Raw genomic sequence first — 12,020 nt, 5'->3', positions numbered from 1 at the left:
AACAACATAGCTACCCAAATTTCCACAATTACCTTCTATTTTGTCCTTCAGCCTCTGGTCTTATTCCCCTTGATACCTTCTCCTCATTCAGCCACAAAGCAGTTTTGATCATGTCACACCTCTGTTTAAAACCACTGTAATAGCATCACCTTACCCTTACTTAAAGTCAAACTGATTAATATGTTTTCAAGACACTTCATTTACTTTTATGTTGCTGTTCAATTACTTATCCAACTTCATTTCCCCTTCTCCCCGTCCTTCAGCCCTATCTCCCATTCTACAACTCCCAAATCTAAGTCCAGGCTGCACAACTTTCCATCTCTCCGGATTCTAACTTACCTCTTGACCTTGGCCCAGATACTCTTTGCAAAACTTGCCTCCTTTAGTCTAACTGACCTCTAAATATCCTAGACATGGACTCAGTTTTTATATCAATCACTTACTCCGTCAGTACAACTAGTTCTCTTAGAAACGTGTAATTATCCTGTCACAATATTGCTCTTTTTGGTATCTGCATGAAAATTATATTTGATGAATCAAAGAATCAAACAAAATTCATTTAATGTGGAATATTTTGCACAGTATTATCAATCCCAGTAATCTTACCCAAAAGTTTCTGAGAGTAGAAAATAAGAACACAGTATGTATAGTTTATAATAGGGCGATATTACAACACGTCAAAAGGTTTAGACATAGGATATTAGGTAAATGCCTTAGGGTGGCAGTAGTCACTTGCTATTTGTGTTTACTTTCAAAATTAATTCTCCTAAAAACATCTCTCCTTTTTTATCATTATGGTTTATAAGGAATAGGCCTAACTCCCTCTCAAGGAGTAGACCATGATTGGCTTAAACTAATCAGCATATTCTATTCTTCTTGAACAATTAATTGGTCCACAAATCAACCAAGAAGTCATCTAGAGCCAAAGTAAGTCTGAAAAATAATTGTTAGAGCCTCAGGAGAACGAAAAATCTTTTTTCTTTTCCACTAGAAAATACTGAATGTTATTATAGTTTAAGGATATGAGGTCTGATACAGAGGCATCAATTTTTAATTAAACTTTAAATAAGATAATTGTAGACTCCCACAAGTTACAAGAAATGATAGAGATCCCTTGTGTCTTAGTGATAACAAAGTATCATATACTAGGTGCTTATAAACAACAGAAATATATTTCTCACAGTTCTGGAAGCTGAAGTCCAAGCTTAGGGTACCAGCACAGTTGAGTTCTGGTGAGAATTCTGCCAGGTTGCAGACTGATGACTTCTGGTTTTATACTCACATGGAAGAGAGCATAGAAAGGAAGCAAACTCTCTTGTGACTCCTATAAAGGCACTAATCCCACTCATGAAGGGTCCACCCTCATGACCTCATCTAATCCTAATTACCTCCCAAAACCCTCACCTACTAACACCATCAAATTGGGGGTTAGAGTTTCAACATAAGAATTAAAGGGAGAGGGCACGGACATTCAGTTCATAACATTATGCACCTTTTATGTAATTTCCCCCAATGGCATTATCTTACAAAAAGACCAAATCATATCACAACCAAGAAATTGACATCGACAGAATTAAATTTATTGACTGGTTACATTAAAGGCTTCTTGATGCTGTCCTTTTATAATCACACCAACTTCCCTCCTATCATAGTTCTCTGATACCATCCCTGACCCCTGGCAACCATTAACTATATTCTCCATTTCTATAGTTTTGTCAACCTAAGAATGTTATGTGAATTGAATCATAAGCTTGGTAACCTTTTGAGATTAGCTTTTCCACTTGTCTTAATTCTCTGAAGGTTCATCCAAATTGTTGAGTGTATCAGTAGTCCATTCATTTTTTATTGCTGAAGCTACTATAAACATTCATATAAAGGTTTCTGGGTGAAAATAAATTTTCATTTCTCTGATATTAATGCCCCAAAGTACAAATGCTAGTTTGTACAGTAGTTACACTTTTTTTATAAGAACTGCCAAACTGGTTTTTGGAGTGGCTGAATCATTTTACATTTCCACCAGCAATGCATGAATAATCAAGTTTCTCTCAATCATTACTAGCATTAGTATTGTTATTATTTTAGCCTTTCTGAAAGGTATATAGTGCTATCTCATGATTTTAGTTTAAATTTCCCTGTTAGCAAATGATCTCAAACATCTTTTCATGTGGTTATTTGCCATCTGTATTCTTTTCAGTGAAACATCTTTTGCCCATTTTCCATTTGGTTTCTTCCTCACTTTCTTCTTCCCTTTTCTTATTTTTTTTTCCTTTCTTTCATTCTTTTTTTTAACCTTTGAATTGAGACTAGTCCTTTGTCTGTTAACTGGTTTGCAAATATTTTTCCCAATGTGTAGCTTGTCTTTTTATACTTTTAACAGGGTCTTCCACAGAGCAGATGGTTTTAATTTTGATGAGGCACAAGTTATCACAATTATTCCTTTTAAGAATCATGCTTTTGATATCAAGTTATCAAGTCTAAGAAATCTTTTCCTACCCCTAGATTCCTAAGTTTGTCTCATTTTTCCTCTAAATGTTTTCTAGTTTTAAATTTAAGTACAAAATGTAGTTGGAGTTAATTTTTATATTAGGTACTCAAGCATCCATTTTAGTCACAAATCATCTGTGGAAAGTTGGTGAAACAATGGGAGAACCTGTGAATGTGGCTGAGACTTCAAAGGATAGTGAAAATATTGCTTGTACCTACGTATGAAGGTCATAAGCTAATGATTTTCTTTAAACAAGTTTGAGTTTTGTTTAAAATTAACCATAAAAGAATTCTAACATACCAGTATTTATATGCAGACTTTTACAATGACATTTGGAAGAAATATAAATTAATAAATAAATCATTACTGATGTAAAGAGAAATGTTTGTTAGAGGAAACAAGATATGTAACTATACATGTAGGATGATCACAACCCTGTGTCAAAAAACAAATACACAAAACTCCCACATAGACTAATTAGAAGGAAATAAGTGAAACATTTGCATGTCATTGGAGTTTAGGTGATGTTCCTTAATATGAATATTCTTTTTAAAAATATATGCATTTCCTAAATGTCATATTAGCAGCCCAGTCTTCAAAATACTAAAAAATATACATGAGATAACAGACATATTTCACTCCAGTTAGTATTTAAGTAGTCTTTAACAGGTAAATGTATTTGTCCAAATAATTTATTTTAAATAAAAATCAAAGTAAAATATCTAATTTTGGTATGCATGTCAAACATACATGTGCAAAACTATACACATGCATTTCTTTAGAACAAGAACATAATTTAATATGAACAAAGAACATGTTAAAAATATAAGGAAAATATGAAGGAAGACTATTCTTTATTTATTTGTATGAATTGTTAAAAAAACAGTCATCAGAATCTTTAATTACTGTTCACTAATTTACCGTGAGTCATGTATTGTTTCTCTTAATAATGTGCTTCAAAACATTTGATATTTTGTCTTAAGTTCAGAAATATTGAATCTTAAAGAAAATTCCAATTTTTGTTTTATTTGATCCAAACCAAGTATGTATTTTAAAATTATATTGAACTTCACTTCTCTTAGGTCTATCTAAAAATGATTTTAAAAATCCCTTTTTCAGTTTTCTATTATTTGTTTATTTTATTTTAATGTTCTCTAAACATTTAATCTTTTCTCATTTGTACAGTTCATGTTGCCATCTCTGCTTTTTCTGCTTTTTTTCTTCTTGTGATTTTTAATTATTTAATTAAAGACATTTTCTTTCACAATTTTAATATTTTTTCTAGTGTGTAAGCAATTTTATCAGCTCATACCCTAAAAACGCGAATTGTTTATCATGCTTTTGTTGGGATACTACAGATATTTTCAACCACATAACATTTACACAGAAACATCTTAGTAACAAAACTTCATATCGTTTTCTATGATATATGTTAACGTAATATAATTTAAAATAAAAAGACATATTTCATGAACATCAGATTTTTTCCCCAAAATAGACTGAAAAATCCAGAATATAATCACAGTACATTTTGTTATTGGTATTCATAGCAATAGGTGACATTATAAAATAATGTAAAACTTGATGTACTTATTATTTTCAATGTTATACACAATATCAGTAGTTTTATCCTAACATTACTCAGAATGACCATCCACAAAAAGCATCCACAAAAAGGGAAGCAGTAGATTATACACATTTAATCTAACATGCATAATTTTCTCCCCATTTTTATTTAGCACAATAGATTTGATTTAAAACAGAATGAAATATTTTGTTTTTTAAATACATCAAGCTCATATTCTAAGGGCTCTGAGTTTTGTTTTTTTTTTTAAAGATGATGACGTTTCTTCTGAAATGTTCAGTAAAGAACGTTATTAGCTAAATTTTTCCCAGAGAGATACCTATATTATGTTTATTGAGAAGAATTTTAAATGTTAAAAAAATCTTAAAAATAAAGGAAAAATGCATGATAAGATTCTATTCAGATTCAAAATGTTAGATGTCACACAGTAATTCTCTGGTATAGGATCCATTTAGTGACATGATGTAATGGTGAGGAAAGGGGCATTTAAGATTATAACCCCCCACTTCACAAATAAAGCAATGAAATTTTAGAGGACTGTCATTCTCCATTAGGTTAGCTAGGTAGAGAAGTAATATTCAAACCTTCATCTGTCTGGTTCTAAAGCCTGAGGTTTGAAAAAATATATTGTACTTTCCACCAATGCTTGCACACATAATATTCTATCATAATATTTGATTAAAAAATGTTCTGCATCATACTTTACAACTGTATTACAATATTATTAAGCGATCCTCAAGGGTTGGCTAATAACGTCAAGCAACATCTAATTATCTTGGAATCTAACAGATTTAAAGTAAATAAGTAATTAATCAAAACTTTCTAGGGAAAAAATTAAACAACTAAAGTAAATTTTCTAAGACTGCACTGTCTAAACAGTGTGTCCAGGCAACGCTGGGTCACAGGCAGAGGACCAGCAAGCAAGTGGAATCCTGGAGGCATCCTGCTACCTGGGATTTACCTCTGTTGCTATATGAGAGGAAAGTCTAGAGATTTTGGATTGGAGACAACTGTTTGGTAGAAGGAGCAGTCAGAGGATTTGGGAAACTGGTTATTTACCAAGGGAAATAGCAGAATTTTAATATTTTAATAAATGGAGTGCCTTTGTAAAAAGCATGCTGAATCTATATCAGCCTGGTTCTGGGTGTGCTGAGCCACTGGCCCACTTGGCGTTTGGGCTCAAGTTACCTCACAATACTGCAGTTTTCTGTGAGTCTCCTAGTGTTATAATCTGTGAAACATGTTTCCAAGTCAAAGTAGAGAGATGTCACCCACTTGCCTGTTCACACTTATTTTAAACAACCATTATTTTTAAATAAATTAAGTAGTATGCTTTATTATATTAATTTGTTTATTGTGGTATATTTTTTGTTGTTGTTCATTAATATAGTAAACTGGAATAGAGCCAAGAAATTCAGATTCTAAATTTGGTTTCCATAATATACTGTGTGAATGTGAAATATAATCTGAATTTCTTTTATAGACACAAGTTGCCTCATCAGTAAAGTGAGATTGGAAGAGATTCATTCACCCAGTTAACAATTATGTATGGAGTCAATCTTTAAAATACCCCGTCTGTGAAATCAGAAACGTAACACACTCGGAAAACATGGCTAAAGATAAAAGGAGCATTTGAAGAAAATTTTAAAAATCTTATGTTAAACAGTTTCTGCAGGTGAGCTGGATTATATTTGAGGAATAAAACTAAGCAATCCGGGTTCTGGAATCAAGCGTTATCACAGGTTTGAATTCAAGTTCTAACATGTACTCCCCTGAGCAAAAGTTTTCATCTAATAGTCAATTTACTTAGAAATAAATTGAATTAAAATAGCACACACCTGTTGTTGTCTGGGCCAATGGAATGGCCTCACCTTGTGCACACAGAACAGGGGGCGCCCGGCCACAGCGAGTTGCCCAGAATACGCTGTCTCCTTCCCTGCGGTTCCGAATCCCAAAGGCCAGGCGAGCCCAGCCCCGAGCGGCTGCAACACCGCCACTCCGGCTGCCACGGCCTCCAGGAGCGCGGGCGGCTCTGGGCGGCTCAGGGCGGCTGTGGTGATTGTCTGCCGGCTGTGGTGATTGTCTGCCTGCCCCGTGCGCTCCCATAATGCCCCGCGCAGCACAGCGCAGGCGCATTGTTGAAGACTCCCGAGCGTCTACAGCTTATCGAACCTGAACGCGACGGATTTCCTCTGAAGAGAGCCTGTGGAAGCAGTGACTGGCAATGGTGTTAACTGCAGACTGGGTTCACTCCTTGGTGGGCGTCGTGCCAAAAGACACAACTAAGGCAAAGGGCAGGAGAAGAAAGGATTTATTACTTGAGGTAAGTAAGGAGAACGCGGTCCTTTCCCAAAGCATCTCTCCTCGAATAGCAAAATCGGTGAAGTTGAGGGCTGGAGTGCTTCAGGCTAATCTTTACCATTGAAACAGAGCTGAGAATCTTTACAACTGATATAGTATCTTTGCTATAGTTACTTCCCTTGACAAATTTGTTTTTTTTTGTTTGTTTCTTTAAGAACATTATTACTGAGACCTGCTCAAGGGCATGCATTGTGGCCAGACCTAGATCACAAAATAGCTTCAGCCTTAAAATGGCTTCTCTTATGTCAAGGAGATATATCTGGTTCTTTTCCTCCAGGAACCCCCTACCCTATTTGCATACCCTGGGGCCCCTAGAAGTGATGGCTCACCTGGAGAAAGGGCCAAAGTTCTGTTGGTGCCACCTTCCACGGTTGATAATGAACAATGCCAGCCCATAGAGCAAGTAACTTTCATTAATTTCATTCAGGAAACCAAAATCACCATTTGAAGTTTGCAAGTATATTTTGGTTCTTTATGCTTTGAAAGTCTTAGCTGAAGACAGGTGAGGAACGTTTGTGAAAATTTTGACTGGTGATTAGCTGCCACTTGCCTGATGTACCTTCTGAGAGGAAGGAACTTATCTCTTTTTGGTGCTACAGCCAGTCACTACATTAAAACAAAACAAAACGAAATATCCATAACTCAATAAAGTGGACGGTGTCCTCTTTCAAGCTGCCACAGCCGTAATGGAAACAGTATTTGTCTGAGAATGGATTCTCTTGGAAAAAGGTAGTAGCATCAAGTCACTGTGGACGTTACTTCTAATCTATGTTTTACAAAGGTCAAATCTCCAGAAGTATGTTGGGGAATAATAGCAGTAATTGTAAAAGGAGAATCCTTAGATAAATCAATTGACTACAAAAACATTTTTCACGAGGACAACCAATTGATAATGTTAATTAAAAATTAGTTGATCTAAGAGTGAAATGGAAATTTTTATTCAGCCAAATAGAGGATTATAACCTGAGAGAAGCATCTCAGAAAGCTCTGAGAAGTATTCAACCTGTTAGAAGTCAAAGCACAGTTATGTAATTTTTTTTGAGGCAGAGGGCTGTACATTAAATGATACGTTATTGACAGTTTATTTAATATAGCAAGCAGTGGGTTATGGGTCATCATGGCCCCTTATAAGATTAAGAAGGAATGTTAATCTTTTAAGGAGTTGTTGGTGCTAGGAAAATGTTGCTCTTTTTGGTTGAGCAGGTATTTCTGCAGATGAGGAGGTTTGGTCCATGCGTAATGCAGATACACAGTGCACAGGAGAGGGGAGAAAGGCCAAAGGGAAGATAAAATTTTTTTATATTTAGATTTTCTTGCCTAAAATAGGGATTTTATTTTACAATGAGTAGTGAAAGTCTCAAGGTGCAAACTATGGCCTGTTCTAACTATGTTATTGATTGAATTCTCAAAGTCAAGTAAAAGTAGCAACATTTGACTGAGTATGGAATTCCATGGTAACTACAAACAGTTTTGCAAGAAGACCTTCTTCATATCTTCATGTTGACTGTTGAAGTTCTGCAGTTCACCCAAAGGGAAAATCTCAATGCTCAGATATCTTTATTATTTCCTCATTACCTAGTACTTGCTAATCAAGCCTTGAGCTGGAACTTTCTTCTTCATGCCCGCATGGAGCAAATGATATCTATTCACATTCTGTGGAGAATTTTCTTGTTGGAATCTTCCCTGTCATTTTTGTTGATTAAGAAAAGAACTAAATGTAAGCATGGTAAATGAAAATACCTCTACTAAGTAGTGGACCTAGCAATATTAGGTGTCCCAATATGCCTCAATCCCAAACAGCCTTCTTAGATGATCTTTAAATGAAGCCTGCAAGTAGAGGCTGACTTAGCATTTAATCATGAATAGTTACATAAAAATTAAACTAGCTAAACCAGACTATATAAACTCTTGAAAGGAGATATAATAGCTTAGAGTTATCACTTGACATATTTTATTACTCCTTTCCATTTCCAATAGGTAATTACTCCATTGTAATGTTAAAATTCAGGCTTATAAATGCTGTTTATAAGACTATAAAGATTCTTTTTCTTTCTGTAATCTCTCTTCTTTGTCTTGGCAGCCAGTTCAGTCTCTCACTATGAAAAAGAGACAGACATCAGCAATATGTGGTGAAACAAGATTTAAAAAATAGAATAATCTCTAAAATTAAAAAAGATAGCTTTAGTGTTAATTACTCATAATTACTCAAACTTTTCGTTGAAATTCATCCAATGAATTGAAGAATAGTTGGCTTAAAAATACAGTGAAAGTGTTCTCTCATAAAAGAAAGTTGATGTGTGTGTTTATATATATATTTTTTTCCTGTAGATTAGATGGCCTATGCCTAAATTTTACCAGTATAATTTGGCTAAAAAAGTGCTAAAATGACTTTCTCATTAAAAATTCATAATGAGACAGGAGGGAATGGGGTAGGACACAACCTTTAAGAGAATGACATAGCTTTGAGGAAATGACAAAAACTAGTTAGAACCTACTAGGCCCAAGGTAGCAAAAGATTTGACTTCTAGTAGACCTTGAACTTCATTATATGCTCATTGTAATATATTAGCATGCTAAATAACACACCCATAGTTGCCATGACAGTTCTGAGGCTGACCATAAAAGGTCAAAAATTGAGCTATAGCCAATTCCTGGAAATCCCAGCCCCTTCTCCAAACTAGTTGGAATAATCCTCCCACTTGTTAGCATAGGAAATTACCCAGCCCGCATAAACTAACCACCCCTGCACCCTGGGGTGCTCTGGCTTCTGAGACTGATTGCATCCTGTCTATGGGATGTGTATTTCTCTACATAAACTTGCTTTCACTTTACTATGGCTCACTCTTGAATTCATTCCTGTGAGAAGCCAAGAACCCTCACTTGGTGGCCTGTCCCTTGGACTTGCCCAAGACCTGGGACTCAATCATCCTGTCACACTCCATTTTCCTGTAACAATACCTAGATTGCCAGAAGATTCTACCACCCTTCTCTGCTGCCCTTCCCCACTGGGTTGCATGAAATTGACAAAAATCAATCTGTTGAGTCATTGTGCACATATTCTTGAGAGTGTTCAAGTTGGAGGTTGATGGTCTAGGTGAAATATGAACAAAACAAAATGTAGATTTTAAGTTCCAGCACCTACTAGCTATGTGGATTTGATTAAGATAAACGCTCTGAACCTCACTTTCCACATTTTAAAAATAGAAAATAAATTTTGTGCACAAAGATACAAATTGGATGTCAATCTTTCTTACACAGAACCTGATGCCTAGTAGGTACTAGATGTGTTCTGCTCTATTAATGAGGTTACAAGTGAGTAAGCGTATGACTAAGAGGAAAGAGATTTAGGGGCTTTTAAAGCTGCAACTTATTACTATTGTGGTTGTTGATTATATTCTGGGTGGTAATTGGAGATACTAACTGGGGATATAAGCCACTTGTGATGTATAACATTGGCTAGGGGCTTAGTTTGCATGTTTAGCTGTGCTGTTCTTTAACTTTACAGACAAAATAAAATTTGAGGTACCCACTTAACTACCCAAATATATAAGGGACTGATTTAAAGTGAAATGTTAATTAATGTTTTAAAATTGAGAAATAGCTTAGACCTATATAGGCTTCCAAATCAACACAAATTTACTGGTTGAGTTAGCTCCCATTAAGCACATGTAGTCCAGTATAAGGGAAACAGCATTCTATGTTATGGAGAACTCTGAAAATTGTAATATCTTTTCTTTTAAGTCAGGGATTGGAAGAATTATTATCTCACCAAAGAGTTATATAGTATTGAGGATTATAACCATTTATATTCATTAATTGAAGTTATACAATTCCACTTCCAGATCAGTATTTTCTTAGATGATATCCTTGACCCCATGTTGAGATTTGAAAGTCATTTCTTATCTTTTCTGGAGAACACCTGCAATCTATGGATAATTTTTGTGTGTCAGTAGCCTGTTCCTTTCTATGGCTCAACACCATTTCACTATGGATGTACCACCATTTGTTTATTCCCCAGGTGAGAAGCATTCAGGGTTTTTTCACTTGTTGGTGATTTGAACAAACTGTTATATATATACAGGTATCTGTGTGAACATAGATTTCATTTTCCTTGGGTGAATATCTAGGAGTGAGATGGCTGAAGTGCATAGTAAATGTATGTTTAACTTTATAAGAGACCACCAGAGTGTTTTTGCAATGGCTTTATCATTTTGTATGTTGGTGAGTTATACATGAGATTTCTAGTTCTGAGTTCTTTTCTAACACTTAGCACTTGGTACTCTCAGTTTTTCATCCTCATTCTAATGAGTGTGATGTAGAATTTTTAGAATGGTTGTAACATACTTCCCTAGTAACTAGTGATATTGAGCATCTTTGTATATGCCTATTTGCCATCTATCTGTGTATCTTCTCTGGTGAAATTTTTGGTCAAGAGTGACAGTTATCTTCTTTGGTTATTTTGTTTTATTATTACTGAGTTTTGAGAGTTCTTTATATATTTTAGATACAAGTCTTTATAAGGTATGTGATTTGCAAATATTTCTTCCTAATATGTGTTTTAATATTTTAATTAAGGTTCTTTCACAGAACAGTTTCTAAATTTTTATTTTACATATAGCATCCCTTACCTGTTGTATCTAAAAATACTTTGTATAACCCAATGTCACAAAGATTTTCTGGTGTGTTTTTTGCTAAATTTTTATAATTTTATATTCTACATTTAGGTTTATAATCTTATTTGAATTAATTTTGTATAAAGTTGATGTAAATTTGAGATATAGGCTGAGCTTTATTTATTTATTTATTTTTTTTGCATATGGAAGTCCAGGTATTCCAAGGTTGTTTGTTTAAAAGACTATCCTTTTACATTAAATTTTGTTGCTTCTTTGTCAAAAATAAGCCATTTTTGTGTGGATCAAGAGGAAGAGAGAAAGAGAGGAAGGAATGGAAAGGAAAGTAGGGAGGGAGGAGGGAGGGACAGACAGATGGAGGAGAGAGAAAGAAAAGACAAGACCAGTGTTAACTCAGAAAATATGTGATTAAGTATCTGTATTAGAATTTTCAGAAAACAGTTCTATTGCACATTATTTTGAGCAGGTATACAAAACAGTGAAAATAAATAAACTGGGATTATAAATTTGTAGAGGTAATTTGACAAATACAACCTGTCTTGCACCTGTAGATAACAGATAACTGAAGGTAAATTGGGCAGTTCAATTATGTTGTCTCTTGTGCAACATCACTATCTTAAATAAATGATAAATTGCACTTTTAGATTTATAAAAATGTCCTAGGTTTCCATTTTACTGAAAGATAGACATTAGTTCATTACTTTAAAATATTATACTTTACAAAAACATCTCTTTTGCAAATATGAAATATGGCAAGTATGTCACATACTTTACACATCACTTCAAGTCTTCTTGGCATCATTTGTCTTCTGATTTTTGGTCCCTTAGCTGAAAAGTAAGGTAAGACTGAACTCTGGTTCCTAGACCGAGACTGGTTGGGAAGACAGAAAAGTTAAATACATATTAAATAACATAATTCATTCTATACGTAACTTTTAATTTCCTACCACACTTAACG

At 34.5% G+C, this 12,020-nt stretch overlaps 1 long non-coding RNA gene across 1 annotated transcript in view; it reads left to right on the top strand.

The window, feature by feature from the left end:
- Nucleotides 1-6,262: 6,262 nt before the first annotated feature.
- The window catches only part of LOC140700031 (uncharacterized), a 154,414-nt gene continuing 148,656 nt past the window's right edge, over nucleotides 6,263-12,020 (top strand). Inside the window, exon 1 of the long non-coding RNA XR_012078241.1 lies at nucleotides 6,263-6,393. This is a non-coding gene — a long non-coding RNA (uncharacterized lncRNA). The remainder of the gene's footprint in view (nucleotides 6,394-12,020) is intronic.

This window comes from Vicugna pacos, chromosome 2 (assembly GCF_048564905.1).
Source record: "Vicugna pacos chromosome 2, VicPac4, whole genome shotgun sequence".
In the NCBI taxonomy this organism is placed as follows: domain Eukaryota; kingdom Metazoa; phylum Chordata; class Mammalia; order Artiodactyla; family Camelidae; genus Vicugna; species Vicugna pacos.
The sequence above is the reverse complement of the archived record's forward strand: the minus strand, read 5'-3'. Positions and strand labels throughout refer to the sequence as shown.